This window comes from Hibiscus syriacus, unplaced genomic scaffold (assembly GCF_006381635.1).
Source record: "Hibiscus syriacus cultivar Baekdansim isolate YM2019G1 unplaced genomic scaffold, ASM638163v2 tig00111996_pilon, whole genome shotgun sequence".
NCBI lineage: Eukaryota > Viridiplantae > Streptophyta > Magnoliopsida > Malvales > Malvaceae > Hibiscus > Hibiscus syriacus.
The window spans coordinates 1,007,737-1,030,100 of record NW_024063233.1 but is presented as its reverse complement, the minus strand read 5'-3'; positions in this window follow the sequence as shown (position 1 = coordinate 1,030,100).

Below are 22,364 nucleotides of genomic sequence, written 5' to 3'. Positions count from 1 at the left end.
AAAAATATCTAAGGGTATTCATGGGATTTAGTACTCCAAAATACCCATCATATCCCTAAAGTCACTCCTTAGGCGTTATGTCTATCCTCACAGGTGGCAGTGGTCCCTAGCAATCGGTTATAACTATCACACACGTGCCAAGTCAACTTCGAATTTGTAAAAATATCTTTTTTTCCTTTTCTGCACTAGAAATGCCAAGGCATTTCTATATGCTTCAACAACATGTGATGCCACGACTTTCCTTCCCAACTTGCCCCTTTTATTTCTATTTTTCTACACATCAGTAAAAACCATAACTTCCTCCTCATACATTACCTTAACAACATAAAGTAACATAACCACCACAAATACAATTATATGCATCTACATGCATCTAAAATGACCTAAATGAGCCCTTAAACAAATAATAACTTAAGTGAAAAAGGCCTTGAAAGTAGCCTTTTTAGGGAGTTATCATATCTCAACTTATCAAATTCCCACTAATGTGGGAGAGGCATGTTGAATGATGAAGGAGTTGCTGATGTGTGTAGTTAGTTGTATAGTTAGGAAGATGTTAAGGGTAGTTGTTAAATGTTAGTTGTTAGCTTTTATGAGTAGTTATAGAGGTTGTAATTTCTTCTATATAAACAGTGGTGTAATTCAATAAAAGTCATGTATCTTGGTTTACAATTCTTCAATGAAGTTACTATTCTAACATGGTATCAACCGCCATAGAACCTGGAGCTTCTTACTTTCTTTGCTGCTTAACTCTAGGTGTTTCGTGTTAGTTCATTGTGTTGTTCTTATGCAAGAGGTGATTGTTTAGTGATTATGGTATGGTGTTTCTTCTTGTATAACGGTTCTTTATGTGATTCTTGGTTATTTTTATACTGAGTGTTGTGCTTCGATGTTTACTAACAAGGAGATAAATGTGGTGTTGGATAAAACAAACTTCTTTTTGTGGAAACAACAAGTTTTACTTATTGTTCGCAGTCATCGGCTTGAACGACTTCTCACCTGTGGTATGTAATCTCCACCGGAGATAATTGTTGATAAAGATGGCAGCCTTGTTCCCAATGAAACTTATGATGATTTTTTAGCATGGGATAGTACGTTAGTTACTTTCAACCACTAGTCCACACATGTCTCAATTTGTGGGAGCTGAGATAGTTGGGTCTATCTAGGATACGATGTTGCAATATTTTGCAACTAGGTCTTCAACCTTGGCGATGTGTTTACATTGTAAACTTCAGTCTCTCAAGAAGGGTGAAGATAGTATGCGTATGTACAATGCCAAGGTTAAAGAAGTTGTGATTCCTTTGCTTCATGTGGAAGTTCGATTCCTCTAGTAGGGCATATTGCTAGCATTTTGAAGGGATTACCACGTGTGTATCAACCATTTAAGGTTGTTATTACGTCAAGCGGTGACATGTTGCCCTTAGATAAAGTTTGTACTATGCTTATGGATAGAGAAATGCATATTTATGGGTTTACTGCTCAAATAGAAAATGTGATGGTTACAGCTCATCTTACTCATGGAGCTGGTTCAGGTGACTATTCTAAACGATCATATTCGAACTATGATAGAGATTGTATGTCTATTGCTCAATCAGGTGGCAGGTCTGGTGATCTAGCGGGTCGAGGACGTGGTCATTCGCACGTTCAGTGTCAACTGTATGGTAAGATCAGGCACTTAGTTGATCATTATTGGTATCGTTATGATGAAAGTTTCCATATCGTTAATAGTAATCAATCCAGATATGATGAAGATTCTGCTCAAACTCACACTATTGTGTATGATAAGTGTAGTTGTATTTGTTCTTCGAAAGTTTCTCGACTTCATGCTTCAACTAGTGTTGATCCTTCAATGGTTGAGTAGGATTAGTGGGTTGTTGACTTTGGTGCTACCCACCATGTCACTCCAGATGCAGATGTTATAACTCACTAAATTGGTCACAATGGTCCTGATAAGCTGGTTATGTGATGGTGTTTCATTACCTGTTGATTTGGTTTGTTATACAATCATGAAGTCTTATTCTAAAGTATTGTTAGTTAATGATTTATTCTTTGTATCCAAGTTTACTAAGGACAACAATGTGGTATTTGAATTTCATGAACAATGTTGTTGTGTTCGTGATGCAGTTACTGGAAAGACGTTTCTCCAAGGACATATGCAAGAGGGAGTTTATGTGTTTCCTAGTGTTACTACATCAAGTGTTTGTAAAAGTTCCTATGTAAATTCTGTTGTGGCTGATGATGTTTACAGTCTTTAGCATAGAATATTAAGGCATGCAGCATATGATATAGTTTCTAGTGTATGCCAAACTATTGATGTATGAGTTAATAAATGCATGAATAAGATTTTTGAAGCTTGTTACATTGGCAAAAGTCATAAATTTCCTTTCTTTCATTCTAATTTTGTTTATACCGAACCCTTTCAACTTGTTTACACTGATATATAGGGACCAGCTCATGTAGCTACTAATAGATATTACTATTACTTGTCATTTGTTGATGCTTATTCAAGACATACTTGGGTATATTTTTGAATGAACGAACGCATGCGGTAAATACGTTTAAGTTGTTTCAACAAATGGTTGCTACTCAGTTTGGGCTGTCTATAAAGGTTGTGCAAAGTGACTGGGTGGGGAGTATCATAGTATATCATCTGTACTGCTAAAAGATGGGATTGTACATCATGTTGCTTGCCCTCACACATCGAAGCAGAATGGTGTGGAAGAATGGAAACATCGACACATCATTGAATTGTCCTTGGTGTTGCTAGCTCAGGCTGCTATGCCTTTGCATTATTGATCGTTTGTAAATGTATATGCTAAGGCAAGCAATTCTGTGCAAGTATACACAATCGAATCAAGTAATATAGGGTAAGTAAGTTATCGTCTCCTCAGGGATTGGTCGAATGTTTTTAAGCTTCACCACAACTAGAACTAGTTGTCACAAGCTAATTCCTACTATCTTGTCAAACTAGAAAACTATTAGTAATAAAGAAAGAAAATATTATAAACTATGATTACAGGAAAGTTTAGTCGAGACAAAATAAATATGCAAAACTATCAAAGTAAAATAAATAAAGAAGGAAAAATGTTAATTCAAATATATTCAAAACAACCTCACATATTCAGACTTATCACAGAGCACTCATGCTAATCTTTTGTATTGACACGCAATTATTCTAAGTCCAAAATGAATTATTATGACCTGTTAAAGCTGCCCGATAGGATTACTAAGTATTCTTAGACGGTTGTTATGGCAATACTACTCAGTATTAACTACAACCCTTGGTTTGTCAGACTGTTGTTGTAGCAATACCTCTTAGCGTAAACTCTAATCATTGTCTATCCCTTTTAGTCGATTGAAACCCGCTCCTTATCTCTAAGGTAGAAAATTTAGAACATCATCATCCCATATTCATTCCATTGTTAACGTAGATATATATTAATTCTCTCGAATCTAAGAATTAATATCTAGACAAAGGGCAATCTCTCGACGCTCTATATTGCCAAGACATGTTTCACCAAGACCCCAGGCAATCTTTCGAAGCTCTTACAGTGTCAAAGCAAAATATTTAAACAATGAACAAAACAGTTATGAGTAGAATCATAATTCATCATTCATAAAGCAACATATAATTGTTTAGGCGAAACAAAGATTAACACCAAGTAAGACAGTTCATGGTGTTATCAAAAAGTTAACCAAGCATCATCATTTTAATGCAACCACAAATTCATAAAGAAATTAAGAAAAAAGGAAGAACGATTCCCAAAACTAAGGGCTTTGTCGTGACAATTATGATCGACACCGCGCCTGCCCTGGCAGGTAACCTCTCTCTAAACATGACCACCGCTCTGCTACAGTCTAGCTATGGAGAACACCAAGGAAGGCCAGTTGGTAAATGGTGGGGAAGCACCGCAGTTACTCACTCACACTTTAAGTAAAGCTCTTCTAACTTTCTTTCCTTCTTCGTTGGTGGCTATGGCTGGGTATTTATAAAGGGAAATCTCCTAGGGTTTTGCATAAGTAAAGATTCCCTAGATACCCATTATTGTCTTGTCCAGGCTAAAAAGGAAAGACGGCTGGCTGTTGTCAGAATCTTGAGGGCTTGCTTGCACGTGACATAAGTCGTATAGCTAGCATATGACATAAGCCATTTCTTCATATCCACTTCAGACTTGCAAGATAAAACTTTCCTTGGCGAGATAAATATACTCCTCACTTTCTTTAACTCTATTTTCCATTGGCCCCTTGCAAATTACGTTGTTGCGACTGAAATGTTCTTCCTAAGTAAATTTTCTACACATACACAATCCACACAGACATACACAATCCACACAGACCCTTTCTCCTCAGCAGGATCAGTCAAGCCAAATAAATTTTACCAAAACCAAACTTATCCACCACAAACAAATATAACCTAAATGTAACTAAAATGTTGTGCATACTTTGTTTAGACGAGCAATAACTTAAATGAAAAGACTAGAAATTGAGTCTTTTTATGGAGTTATCACACCCCCCAAACTTAAGGTGTTATTTGTCCTCAAGCAATATACAATAGCTAGAAAAAAATTAAAATTGTCATGGCTAAGCAGTATAAAGAAAATCATGTGTTTGAGATTTTAGCCCTCAGTAAAAAGTTGGCCTCAACATGTATGACTGTCATATCAGTCAAGTACCTTCCCTAGTCAGGATCCCTTGCTATTGTGTGTGCATGATTGTAATCAGTCTATGCATTAAAGTAGTTAGAAAACTTTAAGTAAGTGATTCTAGTTTGTCAAGGCATCAAATTATTTGTCAGGCTTAGTTTCCACTCCTAGTTATTTATCAATTTTTTTTTGGATTCAGCTCATCACACATCATACCTACCTTTCCACACTTTAAGTGAAAGGGAGCATACCTTCCACCCTAAGCTAGTCGGGTAGAGCCATCCTGTGACTACTTTCATTCACTCACATGCCTCGGCAAGTCTTAGTTTTTCATGGAGTTTTCTGATTATGCCATTACATAGAGGAGTGTTCTTTTATTCTTCAAGTTTTAAATACTAAAGAGTTCAACCTTAACCTTAAAAATTTTTGATGTCTCGACAAGAAGAAAGCTATTTCCTAAAAATTTTACTAATTACCTTAAGCAAAGATAGCCTACAATCGTGTTTGTAAATCTTCAAAGAATCAGGCCAAGGGTTGGTTCTCTTCTTTAGACAGTTTTTAACAATAATTATGGACTAGGCAATCAAATTATGCATTCATCATTGGGTGCCTACTTCATTCCAAACAATAAACTTAACATGCTTATATCATGACAACCAAAATTTTTAACCAAATATCATCAATTAATTTTTAACAAATTATGTTACAATACCTCCCCTAAACTTGAGGGACGCATTGCCCTCAATGTATAAAAAACTAAACTACATGTATCTATAGGAAAATGTTGAAAGAAAAAATAAAATGTGGTCTTACTGTGGTGGTGTGGCTTGACTGGACGCCCTGGGTTCAGCGTCGTTTTGGAGGAGGGGGACTCTCTTATCCTGAATTTACTGATGTTATCATTGAGGGGATGGCTGAAGGACACGACATGTTATTTCAGTTGATGCGTCTCTTAGTGCTCGGGGCTCGTGTTGTTGTTTGATGTTCTTTAATTTGAGTGGGTTGTGCAGGAACTGGAGTTTTGCTTTGAGCTATTTCAGGAACTAGCGTTGCTAGATTAACAGGGGACTGTACAAGGCTTACTCAGGTTGTGTCGGGTTAGAGTGAAATCTTCATTGGCGAAGAAGTTAGGTGGAATCTCTTGAGTGCTTTCAGAAGTAGAGAAGGAGAAGGAGCTAAGGAATTCATTTGTGTCACCATGGCCTTCCTCTAGTATGGGTGAGACATGAGTGGCCAGTGGGGGAACGTCTGTGTGTACCTCTAGGGGAATATTCTGTGTCGAGGCATGGAATGTACTGCCGCCAGTAGTGTGTTTTAGGATTACATCGGGGAAATACGGTAAATTCTCGTTTGTGATCGGGAGTAACTCCTTGAAAAAGGCGTTACATTGTGTCCCATGCCTTAATGTACCCAAAGAAGATCTCCATATGATTCTCCAAACGCTCGATCTTCTCACGCATTTCTCGCGTGTACGTGACCACTTCTTCCATTCTTACTACGGCAACAGGTTTTGCTCCTCTTTCCAAACCTTCATGCGTGGCATTGTCATCAAAGCTCATCAACTCGGGCATTTTCTTTTTGGTAATTCCCTCCATGGATTTAATAAAATCTTCAAATGGTTCCTCGGGAACCTTCTTTTTCTGCACAGAGCATTATCAAGTTAGGAAATAAGATATTACCTCGGTTTCTTTTGGCACATTCATGGATTTTCTCAAAGATGAGTTCTCCAACATTGATTTTTCTCCCGTAGATTATCGAGTGTAATAACATCAGTCTTTTCATGAGTACGCTCATGTCATGAGAGGTTGGCATTAATTTGCCCTTGACAAAATGATTCCACAACTTTACTACCGGCTTAAGGGCTCGGCGATCGATCATTTTCCTTGTTGGTGCATTTTCCTTGAACTTAGCCCACCCAAAACAAAGATCTTTGAGTACTCCATTGTAAGTATTTTGGTCTGCCTCAACTACAAACCTCTTATGTTGATCCTCCACTTTCCCCAACTTGAAATATATGTTAAGTGCTGAAGTGCAAAATTGAAGGAGTTTCCCTCTGACATACACGGTGTTTTGGGATGGGTCTTCAAGATGGTAGTAAAATTCTCTGACCATTTTCGGTGCTACAGATTTAGGGTAGTGAGCAAACTTCTCCCAGTTGTGTTTTTGAATCACATCCATGATTTCCAGTCTGAATGGTTCTTCGTTTTCTGGTGGAAAAATGAAATCGTCCTCTAAATATACTTGTTGTTTTTTGAGGTTCTTGAATCGTGCCTCAGCTTTGGATGTCTGGAAACACTCAAAGTTTGGTGTTAGGGCTGGGTTTTTCTTCGATCTGGCCATGATACTTGTTGGTACAGTATGTTTCACAACGGCGATGAGGGAGATTTGTTGAAAGAAAAATTTTGAAGTAGAGATAAAATGATGCACGATAATGAAGATGGAGTTGAGGTTGGTTTTTTTTTTTTGAAAAGTTAATGGGTGGTTTCTTCGGGGTAATTTGGTCAGAACATGAGGAGAAAATATTTTTGTATTGATTGCTCAATATCTGATTGGACATAAAGTGGTGAAAATATACTTTTCCTCTTTACAATTATCACCCAAAAATTTCGTTTCTCTAGGGTTTCTCTTCCTTTCATGCTTGAGTTCTCTCCCCATGCTGCCACGTGTACTTTGCATGCCTACAATAAATAAAGAAAACATAAATAAAGTAAAATAGATAACTAGTGCATAAAATAACTTAATTTATTTATGTACAAAATTCATATTTTCGTTGCCTAGTCAATGAATTTTGTTCAGGTGAATAAGGCAAACTCTTGGGCATCATGTGCTGCTGATGTCGGTTTGTCACGCATGACTGGTGTTCCTTTGTATTCCTTTAGTCTCTGCCCATTCACCTTGAAAATGGATCCATCATCTCAGTTCTTGATTTCTATTGATCCATTGTTATGGACTTGATGTACGATGAACGATCCTGACCATCGTGATTTTAGCTTGCCTGGGAATAATTTGAGTCTTGAATTATAGAGCAGTACTTCTTGTCTAAAATAAAATTGTCTAGGCAATATTTTTCTGTCATGCCATCGTTTTGTTTTCTCTTTGTATAGGCAGGCATTTTTGTAAGCGTGGACTCTGAATTCTTCCATTTTGTTATGTTCCAAGAGTCTTCTTTCTCCAGTAAGCTGAGCATCCATATTTAATTTCTTGATGGCCCAGTAAGATTTATGTTCAAGTTCCACAGGCAATGGCATTCCTTATCGTAGACGAGTTTGAATGGGAACATTCCTAGCGGTGTCTTAAATATTGTGCGATTGGCACATATTGCTTCATCTAGCTTTGACGACCAATTCTTTCGACTTGGGTTGACCACTTTCTCAAGGATTTGTTTGATTTCCCGATTAGATATTTTAGGTTATCCATTAGTTTGAGGGTGACATGCCATAGTTATCCGATGTCGCACTCCATATCGTTTCAGTACTTTGGATAAAATACTATACATCAGTTGAAATTGTCACCTGAGATGGAGAAATCATCCATAAATATTTCCATGCACTCTTCCACCATATCTAAAAAATGGCCATCATGCATCTTTGAAAGGTAGTTGGGGCATTACACAGCCAAAATGGCATTCGTCTAAATGCATAGGTACCATATAGACATGTGAAAGTAGTCTTCTCTTGATCCTCCGGTGCTATGGCTATTTGATTATAACCTGAATATCCATCAAGGAAATAGTAAAATGCTTTTCCTGCTAGAATATCAAGTATTTGGTCAATAAATGGGAGGGGAAAATGGTCTTTCTTTGTGGCTTTATTGAGCTTCTTGTAATCCATATTTATGCGATAGCCCATGACTGTTCTAGTAGTTAAGATCTCCTCATGTTTGTTTTTAACCATGGTCACACCAACCTTCTTTGCCACACACTACACCGGACTAACCCATGAACTATCAAATAGGATAAATTACTCCTGCATCCAGTCATTTTATGATTTCCTTCATGACTACCTTCTTTATGATCAGATTGAGTCTTCTTTGTGGTTCCACCAAAGTACTATAATTGTCTTCTAAATTGATCTTGTGCATATATATGGTTTTGAGTTTGGTGATGATAAAATAGTATGCAAGTTAAATAAGGTTATTTATGGTTTAAAGTATGCACCCCGTGCTTGGTTTGATAGGCTAAGGTGCTACTTAAAATCTGAAGGATTTGTGGTGGCTAAATCTGATTATTCTCTCGTTGTTCGTAAGGTGAGGATTATTTGTTGTATCTAATTGTGTATGTAAATGATATAATTCTCACTGGTGATAAAGCAAGTGAGGTTCAGGTGGTGATCAACAAGTTGCATGAACGTTTTGCTCTAAAGTATTCTCAATTTTTTCTTAGGGATTGAAGTCAACTATGAATCTAGTGGTGTTGTGTTAAGTCAACAAAAGTATATTCGTGAGCTTATACATCGTAATAGTTTTGATAATGCCAATGGACTCTCCACTCCCTTGGTCACCAACTGTAAACTTTCAGTTAAGGAAGGGAACCCGGTGAAGAAGGTCACTTAGTATCGTAGTATTATTTGATCCTTACAATACGTTGTGATCACTCGTCCAAATATTGCATTTGTTGTAAACAAATTACGTCAGTTTATGCAAGTCCCTCTTGAAACTCATTTTCATACAATAAAACGAATTTTACGATACTTACAAGGAACGATTGATTTTGGTCCTCGTTTCTTGGCTTCTTTTCGACTTTCCTTGATAGGCTTTGTTGGTGTGAGTTGGGGAGCAGATGTTGATGGTATGCGTTCTACATCAGGATATTGTATTTGTTTCAGGGGTAATATAGTTTCATGGAGCTCATGAAAACAACAGGTTCTTGCTCGATCAACAGCTAAAGTGGAATATAAAAGTGTTTCTTGTGCTGCTGCTGAAATGGTTTGGCTTGAGTCTTTGTTGAGTGAATTGCACATTGTTCCTCATGGTAAACCTACCTTGTGGTGTGATAATTCAAGTACAGTTGTAGTATGTACTAACCCTGTTTTGCACTATAAATTCAAGCATGGAGCTTGATTTCTTCTTTAATCATGAAATGATTGCAGCAAGGAAATTACAAGTCCATGAGGTTCCTGCATATAAACAAGTTGTAGATATTCTGACAAAGCCACTATCTGCACCATTGTTTGTAAAACATAGGCAGAAACTTTTAATTGTTCAACTTAAGTGTACAGGTTGAAGGCTTGGAGCAGAAAGGGGAATGTTAGTGTGTGTGTTGATGTATGGATGTATCCCATGCATGGTTATGCATGTGAAGTACGTGAGTTGGTTAGGACTGTTTTGGCTCTAACAAACTTCTTTCTCCTCTAACGTCTTTTCCCACTCATCTGTTTTCTCTCACTCTTCTATGTATAAATAAACTGAATATGGATTTGTAATTGTGTGCTTTTACAACGAATGAAAGAATGAATTGTTGATATTTTTCCTCAGTGTTTTATTCTTATTTTACTGAGTTGGTTTGATACTTTAACACGGAAAACATCAAATTGAAAACAAAGAATTGATGGTAAGTGATTGAATACTTGCAAATACAGTATTAGAAGATCAGGAAAAAAGTGTGTATCATGGTATCCAAAGAGTATTAATAATTAAACATGGAGGAGAAAGAATATCAGACTTTGCAAGAATAAGAAGGAGGAGGAGGAGAAAAAGAAGAAAGAAAGAAAGAAGAAGTAACAAAAAAGATTGAGCTACGTGGTTATCTGTTCTATGAGAAGATCAGGAAAGAAGTGTGTATCATGGTATCCAAATATTATTAATAATTAAACATGGAGGAGAAAGAATAGCAAACTTTGCAAGAATAAGAAAGAGGAAGAATAGGAGAAAAAAAAAGAAAAAAAAAAGAAGCAACAAAAAAGGTTGAGCTATGTGGTTATCTGTTCTATGAGAAGATCGAGAAAGAAGTGTGTATCATGGTATCCAAATATTATTAATAATTAAACATGGAGGAGAAAGAATAGCAGACTTTGCAAGAATAAAGAGGAGGATGAGGAGAAAAAGAAGAAAGAAAGAAAGAAGAAGCAACAAAAAAGGTTGAGCTATGTGGTTATCTGTTCTATGAGAAGATCAGGAAAGAAGTGTGTATCATGGTATCCAAATATTATTAATAATTAAACATGGAGGAGAAAGAATAGTAGACTTTGTAAGAAGAAGAAGGATGAGGATGAGGAGAAAAAGAAGAAAGAAATAAGAAGAAACAACAAAAAAGGTTGAGCTATGTGGTTATCTATTCTATGAGACTTTACGATGCACGATCTCTATGTTACTATATTTCTTGTTTGTGCACATTCAAACTACGTTGAACTTTATAGCTCAACCTTTTTTGTTGTTTCATCTTCAAACGATACTGAACGTTAGGGATCAGTTTTCGGGTAATCTGTCTCTCGAAATTTGACATAATAAATATTATTTTTCTTATATATTTTATGAAGTGTGACATGAGACGTCAAACTCATTTTTACTCATTTTTGACATTTACTTGTACACACGTTATTTTCATAGGTTAAACTCACAAAAATGAATGAGACTAATTTGAGAGGTAATTTTGGTATTTTAAGCTACATACTGCTAAGAAATGAAAATGACTGAGTCATAATTATATGTTTCTTGAGTAACTGATAAACAACAGGGTTTTAAGACACCCAAGTCAATAAATTGTGTTGTAAGTCATTCTCATGGCTGCCATTATTGTATAGAAACGGTCATAGCGTTTAAGTTGAGTTTACACGTCCTCCAAGATTGAATTAGTTTTGTAAATATGTTTTTTCCCATCCTTCGCTCAGGATGTATCAATATCTAGCATTTGTTTTCATTGTGATCTAATGACCTAGGTTTATCAATTTCAAGATAGAGGAAGTTTCCGCGAATCAATACTAAAAGAAACAGTCAAAATCAAATTTGTCAAATAAGTATGATAGACAAATCACGAGTTATTCCAAATTGATTTAATTAAATTTTGATTAAATATCGAACATAATGGACTCGAGCTTGAACTTGACTCGCATTCTTAATGTGTTGAAGATAACTATTTGATATTCAGTTTGAAAAGCTCGGAAACAACTCAAAAAATAATATATTAAATTTTTAAATTTTTTTAAAATTAAATTATTAATAATATTAATATTATATATATATATATATATATATATATATATATATATATATATTTTAAATATAGTATAAGGTTTCATGTACTTATAGTTGAGGTTCTTGAGTTTGAGATTCAATTGAGTTTAGTCTTAGAATTTTTTGAGTTTAAGTTTTTTTTATCACAATTCGAGCTTTAATTTTTCATTTTTGTCAAACTTAAAATTTTAAACACGGAAGTTTTCGAGTCGAACTTTAATTTTTATTTTAAATCTAAGTTGAACTTAAAATTTTTAAACTCATAAATTTTTTAATCATTTAAATTTAATTGTATACTTTTAAAATTAAATAACTCAATAATACTTTATCTCAACTTAACTCGACTAATTTATAACTATAACACTAGAAAGGAGGATGCTTCATACCATCAACTAACTTCATTGGGGGTATCCTATGAGCCCATGTTCCATCTAGTAGATTGTGATCCATTGCAATATACATTTTCCTTATATCTTTCTGAAACAATGATCGATGACCATGCAATATTGACGTCAAGTTCTCGTGTTATATCAGAACTGGATTTCAAATTATTGCTAATTTGAATTAGGGATTGTAAGTACAAAACAGTAAAAAAGAAAGACATTAGGGATTGCACTTTTATCTAGATTGATCGGGTTGATGTTCTGTTTTAAAAATTTAGAATCAAACTGAGTTTGGTTTTCTAGGACGTGTTTCAGATCAAATTCGAGTTTGGAAGAAAAAAATTGAATCTGGTTCGACTTGATATAATATTATAATTTTCTTTTATATGTACAACGATAACGTAATAGTATCTCTTTCTATTTTATTTTTTCAATTAGATATTTCTTTTACCTAATAAAAAAAATTATATATATAGATCGGGTTAGGTTGGATGCAAATTTTAATTTAAAAATCGGATCTGAGTTTCAAATTAGATAAATCTTCTTAAATTTGAATCGGTTCAAATATAAGTGGACTTTAATTTTCAAATCAAATTCAAGTTAACTAAAAATTTGACCGGACCCATTGTTATTCTTTTTCTTTTATCAATATAGGTGATTACAATTGATAATATATTTATATACTCAACTATTTGATAATTAACGTTTAAGTATCCTACAATCATTGATACACAAATCTAAAATCTCTAAAAATAATATGCATCTTTTAAATTATTTTTAACAGAAACAACTAATTTTATTCAACATAAGAAATATTCTAAATTATAATAAATATTTACAATTAGAATCATAAATTAAAGAGAAAATAACCTCAGTGACCAAAAATCTCATATAATATGCGAATCTGACTATCGCAATGCGATTTACATAGCGCCATTCGTATTAACGCGTATTTTTTTTCAAATTCCAAACACTAATTTTTTCTTAATATATCGGAAACTGAACCGTCCACAGTAATCGCAACTCATAACCTCAAACCTAAAATCACAACACTCAGTCCCATCTCCATCTCTCACTCTCTACGGCGAAATCTGTCCCCATCTCCGAAGATTTCCGTCCCCATCGCCGGCGAAATCCCTCACAACCATTCACGGTCAGAAATCCCTCACAATCATTCAGAAATGGAAAATCAACCTCCGAGGGTTAGTTTTTTAAATTATTTTTATTTTGAAAATTTTGCATTATTTTAGGTTTTTCATATTGAAATTAATGATAAGTTTACTGGTAATTTCAATAATAGATTAACCATTTCACTTAGATTTCTTATTAAATTCATTCGATTGCTGCCAATACTGCTAAACTGTTTAGTATTTAACCTTGTGAAGTTAGTATTTGTCTTTGTTTTGTCTTTTGGTTGAAGTAATGCAGAAGAAGAATAGTTTCGAGAATGAAAATCGCAACGCGGAAATGACTATCGCAACGAGAGAATGAAAATCGCAACGAGATAATCGCAATGCAAAATGAAAATCGCAACGAGATAATCGCAACGCGAAACCAAAATCGCATTGCGATTTTCATTTCGCGTTGCGATTATCTCGTTGCGATTTTCATTTCGCGTTGCGATTATCTCGTTGCGATTTTCATTTCGCGTTGCGATTTTCATTCTCTCGTTGCGATTTTCATTTCAACCAAAAGACAAAACAGTGTTGCAAATTTTAGTTTCAAGAATAAACTACTATATATGTTTATTGTTTTTGGTATATCTTCACAGTGTAGTTTTTGGTATATCTAACTTGGTATGTTTATTGTTTTTGTAGAAATTTTTTTCGGCTTCATTGACATTAAGGAATAAAGTTAGCCTAGCCACTACAATTGCTTCGAAGCTTTCACCTGCACAAAGAAAATTATTTGAGGAAACCTGCTTCGGGCTATGGCTGAGAGTACAGCATCTGGGTGGAGATGCTAATTTGACCCATTTGTGGCTTCAGACCATGACTATCGATCTACCCGACAGTATACAACGTGGTGAGGAAGTGATATGGTTTCATTTTCCACCGGCGTATACTTGTTTTGGGCGGAAGGAGTTCTGCTTAATCATTGGTCTACGATTCAGACACGATGATATAGGCAGGTACACTCGTAATATCACCCGCCCATCATGGTTATCCAGGGTTTTTCCTGATGAGTCAATAGAGAAGCCGAACTTACACGTCGACGACATGAAGAAATTGTTTAATAAAAAAGATGGTTTTACTCGGATGAATGACGTCGATGTTGTCCGAGTATGCCTTCTACTACTTTTGTATGCCGGCTTTTTAGGCAGAGAGGCCAAACAACCTATTCCTCAGGAGCTAATATTATTGGTAGAGGACCTAAATGCATGGAATTTGTTTCCGTGGGGTTCGTATATATGGAAAACTACCTGGACTAAGTTGTCATCTGCCTTTGATGACCGCAAAAGTTTGCGGGGCGATGGGTCGAAATACACTTTGTCAGGCTTTGTTTGGGCCTTTAAGGTAAGAATTTCTATATAATGTTTTCAAAATTATAATTAATTATTTAACAATTACTAATGTTTGTTATTATATTGTTTGTAGATTTGGATATTCGAGGCTTTCCCCATCATGCGGACATGTGCATTAAAAACCTCAAATGATATTCCTAGGGCTATTTCCTGGAAGAGGAAACGTCTGTTGGATTGGGAAGACTTAATACCATATGCGACAATAAATAATGAAAGTTAACACAAATACTATCATACATAAACAAGTTATTAATAGTAGACATTTAACTTTGTTTGAGTTTTTATATTTTTAGGAGGCCAACACTCCATTAATGAGACTGACACCCACGGAGGCTGAGCTTGCCACTGATTGGTGGCAAGCTAGTCAGTGTTTTTTTGATGGCACGAATGATGAGCAGCCTCCACTTCCTCCACTTTGAGAGCCATCACCTCACCCAGAGCCATCACCTGATCGACCCGACTATACACCTCTACAACGAGAGCCATCACCTATCCCGTCACATCATCGAGCCTCTTCTCCACCATCACCTCATGATAGGCGACCGACAAAGATGCCACGACTTCTATCTCCTTGTTCTCCACCTCCACGGGATGAGTTAAGGGAGTTACGTGATGAGGTCAATGCCTTGTGTGAGAAGATCGGTACTCTACGCGATAACGATGGTGCATGGCGTGTGGAAGTGTCTACTTTACGTGGTGAGGTTGCCGCTCTACGTGAGATGGTAGTATCGTTTCAGAATGAGGTTCATACTCTACGCAACGAGGTAAGTTTAAGATTTTCCATATTTAACTTGATGATAAATTTACTCGTAATTTCACTTAGATTAACCATTTCACTTAGATTGCTTAGTAAATTTATTCAGTTGCTGCCAATTCTGCTAAACTGTGTGTTCTTTATCACTGTGAAGTTAGTATTTGTCTTTGATTTGTCTTTTGGTTGAAAGTAAATTTGTTCGGTTGCTGCCAATTCTGCTAAACTGTGTATTCTTTAACACTGTGAAGTTAGTATTTGTCTTTGTTTTGCTTTTGGTTGAAAGTAAATTTGTTCGTTTGCTGCCAATTGAAACTATTCTTCTTCTGCAAATTTGAACTATGATAGACTAATAACTTGGGTGAATTCAATGCAAGTTTGAAACATAGTTGTCTTTGTTTTCACTGTTTAAATATCATGTCTGTTTATTTACTGATATTTGTATTTAATTATTTAGCGGACCGATAAGGTGGATGCTTTACGTCGGGTTTTTATTGCACGACAGAGTTCACGCATCAGACGGCGTGCACGTGCTATTAAGTCTCCGTACACCCCAATAGTGCGAAGACACCGTAAGAAGAAGCCTGACTCACCTGTCATCCCTCAAGAGTCCACTCCTATCGTTGAAGAGGCCCCTATCATTCCTCGAGAGCCCCTCCCACCGTTCAAGAGGCCACTGTCATCGTTGAAGAGGTCCCTCCCACCATTCAAGAGCCCGATTCACATGGTGTCATATGTAGGATTCTTGAGAAACCCTCTGACGTGCCGAACATGATGGATTCAAGTTGGCTCTCGTATGAGTTACCGACCAGTACCATACCGGTATCTGAAGTGGAGAGGAGACAACTACCAGACACAATTCTGGATAACACCCTTTGGGCTAAGACCGTAGTTGATTTTTATCTACATGAGCGGAGCCAGGGGTGTTTCACTGACATATGCAAGCTCAACGATGATATCTATTTGTTGCTTGATCGGTCTTGGTGGGGCGTATTATTAGGGGTCGAAGACAATGGCTATTTCGATGGAGGGGTAAGTCTTATATTTTTCTTATATTTTAATTTGATTTTTTTTTAAATTTATGTAAGTTACTAATATATGTCTTTTTTTGTAAAACAACATATCGATGCGTGGGTGTCACATCTTCTAATAATTAGGAAACTTAAGGAAAATAAAAGAATTACACGATATACAATTATACCGACGTCTTTTAACATCGTTCACTTGAAGAATCAACGAGATGAATCATTTTCTTTGGGCAATGGACAAGCTAAACTTTATCCTGCATGGTGGGAGGTCGATAAGGTTAGTATTTATTTTAGATTGAGTTTAAAGGTATTCATAAATAAGTGCGCAAATGAATGAATTATTACTTATGATTGCAGGTGTTTATCCCTGTTTTGGAACGTAAACATTGGCTTCTCGTCGAGCTTCAGCTCCCATCCCTTAAGGCAATAGTATATGATAACATGATAAATTACATATCATTGGCTGATTTAAGAGATATTATTAAGGGATGGAGCTCTCATTTGGCTAAATTCTTGGATGCGATAAATTATTGGACTCGTTCTGGAAACAAGAAGCCAAAGAAGCTCAATATTACAGTTAGCAGAGACGAGACTGCACCACAACAAACGAAAGGACCCAGAGGGGATTGTGGTCCTCTCGTATGCTTGGCGTTGGATCGTTTGATCACAGGAAGTATAAAGTATCTACCTCCCACCGATAGAGATAGAGCTGCAGTAGGCTTGTGGTTTCGGCATTATATGGCTAGATCGATATATACGAGACACTGCCTACCTGCATCCGTGTTATAAAAATGTCCATAAACAATTGGTAAGTTTATAGGCTTGTGGCTTGAAAATGTTTGGTTAAGTACCTAGAATTCAATAATTTGCTGTTTGTAGGTTTTAGATGTGTAGAAAGTGTTGTTTGAGCAAATGTTTGGTTTATGCAGGTTAATCTCAGAAGTGAGCTGCGTGAAAATGATGTATGGCTGCAAAAGTTGATTCAATAGTAGATGAGGAAATAAGAATTATTGCTTATTTTTTTATTGTTTAATTGATTTGTAAAAGATGATTTGTAAAAGTTGATTTGTTTAATTGATGTGAACATAATTCTTATTTGTTCTTGTTTAATTGATTGAAATGTAATGGTTGATTTTGTTGATTTCAATCTGCATTATGTTGAAGGCAAAAATGACTATCGCAATGCGAAATGAAAATCGCAATGAGAGAATCGCAATGCGAAATGAAAATCGCAACGAGAGAATCGCAACGCGAAATGAAAATCGCAACGACAAAATCGCAACGCGAAACTAAAATCGCATTGCGATTTTCATTTCGCTTTGCGATTCCCTCGTTGGGATTTTCATTTCGCATTGCGATTCTCTCGTTGCGATTTTCATTTCGCATTGCGATGGTCAAATGATTGCCTAATAAGTGATAACAACTGAACATATCATAGCAATTTTCAAACTCAAGTTACTAATACATGCCTAACTGAAAATATTAAAAGTTCACACATAAAATCTACATAATACAACGGTTGCATTTAAAAATCACCTAAGTTAACAGTCCCAAAAGGTGAAGCCAGTTGTGATTGGGATTTTAAAGATGATTGCGATTTTGATTGCCTTTTTCTTGACACCATATGAGCTTTGGATTTTGATGAGGATCCATATTTTGGTAGAGGAAAAGATGATTGTGATGGCACTGGTGATCCACATGTCAACCTTGTATGACCACTTTCCTTGCACCGACTACATGTCGATCTCTTCTTCTCTTCACCCTTAGACGGTATACGATCGTGACTTTTTGGTCGGCCAGGTAGCCTTCTGTCCATGGCTGGTGGCAAAACTATTTGTAAGTCATCTGGTATGTCCCACTCAGAAGGATGTGGAATAGGGTAGATAATCTCGCCATAAGTCTGTCGATATACTTTTGTAGTGTAGCAATCCATAGCGTATGCGCTTGAATCATCTTGGTTTAGATGAAGAGAAACTTTTATAACATGGCCACACGGATAACCAGATGTTTGCCATTTCATACAACTACACGTCTTTGCATTTAGATCGATAAGCCCATTTAAGTTATTATCCAGTACTTCAAACAAAGTGTTTGAACATGGTTTAACTCTCCATGACATTGACTTAACAACACGTTTCGTTATCTTTTTTTCTGTCCATGGTATAACACGATGTTCCAATGTTCCTGTAAATTTAAATAAATAATACTTAGTAAAATATATGATAAGTTACAAATTTAAAGAAATAATACATGCATGGTTTCTTTTCTTGTAGTAACACTGTTGAATAGAGGCTCGAAAAAACTCCATTAACATAGTAATGGGTAATTTCCGGGAATGACGACTTAGAGCGTTGATTGATTCTGCACTATTAGACGTCATGAAACCATATCTTGCTCCAAGTTGATGTACTATTGACCATCTTTCAAACCCGACATCTTCTAGTGTTTGAGCACACTGAGGCAAAACATGTCTTAAACAGTTTATATGCTTATTAAAATCCACTTACCGATAAGCTTTTACAGCCTTCCAGTATGTCCATTTGTGATTTTTTATACCAGCAGACCTTGATTTTAGATTTCTATACAAATGAACACCACAAAGTCCATGAAAAGCATCTGGGAAACACCTTCTAATATCGTTGGCAATTGAGTTTGCCCTATCAGATATGATTGTCAGATTGCTAATATGACCTATGCAATCCCTAAGATGCCCCATAAACCATGTCCATGAATCAGAGGTTTCAGATTTGCCAACCCCGTAAGCTATTGGCAATATCCCATTGTTAGCATCCATGGCTACTGCTAATAAGTTTACTCCAAGGTATCGACCTTTCAAATGTGCTCCATCAACTATAATAACTGGGCACATGCAAGTAATAAACGAACGAATCTACAAAATAATATACACAAGAAATATAATCATTTAAATGTTAAATGCATGTAATGTAACTAAAAAAAATGAGTCAACAAAATTATATTGATTTACTAACCGCAGAACCAATGGTGATAAACAGCAACTCAAAGCGTCCATCTCTATCTGTTTTGATATGAGTTACCGACCCAGGATTTTTCAGCTTTAAATTGTGACAATAAGCCGGCAGTTGGGCAAACGATGCTTCTGGCGACCCCCTCAACAATTCCAATGCATAACATTTGGCTCTCCAAGCTTGAGAATATGATATACTAATCTTGAACCGAGCATTCATGTCAGTCATAATTTCATGTCCCCGATATACCCTGCCATTCAAAAACATTAACTCAGCCAGAAAACCACCCAACACCTTTTTGTTTGCCTGTCTATGGTGAGGAAAAACTTGGGTTCTTGAACATGTATGTTTATCAATAAAAGTCCTAACTTGAAACATTTCGCAATCTTTTATCCTCTTTGCAATCATACGCCACGTATAGTTTTTGTCAATCATACACCTTGTTTCGAAACGATCTTTCCTTGATTTGTTAACTTTTAGTTGATAGTCATCTTCTACACATTTCGTATACAAAGCTATCTTCAAGTCTTCCTTTGTATCAAAACAATCATCTTTCTTGATACGAATAACTTTTGTGTAACAATCAACTGCTTTCTTTACCAACTCTTCTTCCGGTAGCTGAAGTAATTCTGGCATATTCCAATTATACTCCCGTGGCATTTTATTTTTCTTCGGGGACTTTTTCTTCTTCTTTTTCTTCTTCAGGATTATATGAATTATAGAATGGATGTTCAACATGTTCATTCACAGTCGTAACTTCCTCCTCATTATCATCAACAACATCTTCCTCGGCAACGACTGTTTCATCATCAAAATTCGAGTATTGACCAATATCAAAATCATTACACGCAGGGTCTGTTTCTTCTTCTGAAACATCATCAAAATCCGAGTATTGACCAATATCAAAGTTCGGGTATTGACCAAGATCAAATTTCGAATACTGACTAGTACTCACAATTTTTTCTCTTGGCTCATCCTCGTCTAATTGGTCAATACGAAAACCGGAATTTGGTGCTGAAAGTTGATTTGGATTTGGATTAGAGAAAGGTTGTGGGTTTTGAGACCCACTTAGTTGATTACTACCCGCTACCGACCCAACAATACTACTTCTAGGTTCAACAACATACAATGTAACATCATCACTTGAAACACTAATGTAAGCAATGAATCGTTCAACATCTTCATTGTCGATTAACAAATAAACTTTACCATTTCTATGATAAGATAGCCTAAATCCACTTAGGGGCTCTAAATTCAATTTCTTTGAAACACGTAACATTAGAGTTTCATAAGTGAACTTTTTTAATGACAGTTTTAGTTGAAGATTCATGGGTAAAGGCATATATTGTAAAACACCATGAACATTCTCCCATGACCCTCCAAAACACAAATATATCCAAACATGATCAACATTAGATGATTTCATGGTTGTAAATTAATTTACTAAACAAACGAGATGCGAAACTAAGATCTGTTCCCAGATGGGGAAGGATGTCGTTGGATATAGGAACGGATGTCGCCGGAGAGAGTGATAGATGGAGATGGAATGAGTTGTGATTTAGGGATTTAGGTTATGAGTTGTTGCTTCTGCGTAGATATATACACAAAAAATTAGGCTTGCGAAACTAAAACCTGTTGCGAACTTTGAAACTCGCATTGCGAAAGTCAGAATCGCGTTGCGAAAGGCAATCAAAATCGCAATCATCTTCAAAATCCCAATCACAACCGGCTTCACCTTTTGGGACTGTTAACTTAGATGATTTTTAAATGCAAACGTTGTATTATGTAGATTTTATGTGTGAACTTTTAACATTTTCAGTTAGGCATGTATTAGTAACTTGAGTTTGAGAATCGCAATGCGAAATGAAAATCACAACGAGGGAATCGCAAAGCGAAATGAAAATCGCAGCGCGATTTTAGTTTCGCGTTGCCATTTAGTTTCGCGTTGTGATTTTGTTGTTAAGATTTTCATTTCGCGTTGCGATTTTTATTTCGCATTGCGATTCTCTCGTTGCGATTTTGATTTCGCATTGCGATTCTCTCGTTGCGATAGTCAGTTTCGTGTTGCGACATTCTGTTTTGCCTTCAACATAATGCAGATTGAAAATCAACAAATCAACTATTACATTTCAATCAATTAAACAAGCACAAATAAGAATTATGTACACATCAATTAAACAAATGAACATTTACAAATCATTTTTTACAAATCAATTAAACAATCAAAAAATAATAATAATAAAACTGCATTTCATGAATCATTTTTGCACCCGTACATCCATTTCATGCAGCTCACTTAAGGATTAACCTGCATAAACCAAACATTTGCTCAAACAAGACTTCCTACACATCTAAAACCTACAAAAGCAAATTATTGAATTCTAGGTACTTAACCAAACATTTTCAAACCAAAAGGAGTATATATGTTAACAAAACTTGCATTTGACTTACCAATTAACAATGGATACTTTCATAACGCGTATGCAGGTAGGCAGCGTCTCGAATATATCGCTCTAGCCATATAATGCCAAAACCACAAGCCTACTGCAGCTCTATCTCTATCGGTGGGAGGTAGAAACTCTGTGCTTCCCGTCGTCAAACGCGCCAAGCACATGCATACGAATGGACCACAATCCCCTCTGGCTCCCGGCGATTGTTATGGAACGGTCTCATCTCTGACAACTGTGACATTGAACTTCTTTGGCTTCTTGTGTCCAGAATGAGTCCAATAATTAATCCCATCCAAGAATTTAGCCAAATGAGAGCTCCATCCCTTGATAATATCTCTCAAATCAGACAGTGATATGTAATTTATCATGCTGTCATATACTATTATCTTCAGGGATGGGAGCTGAAGTTGGACGAGAAGCCAATGACGACGTTC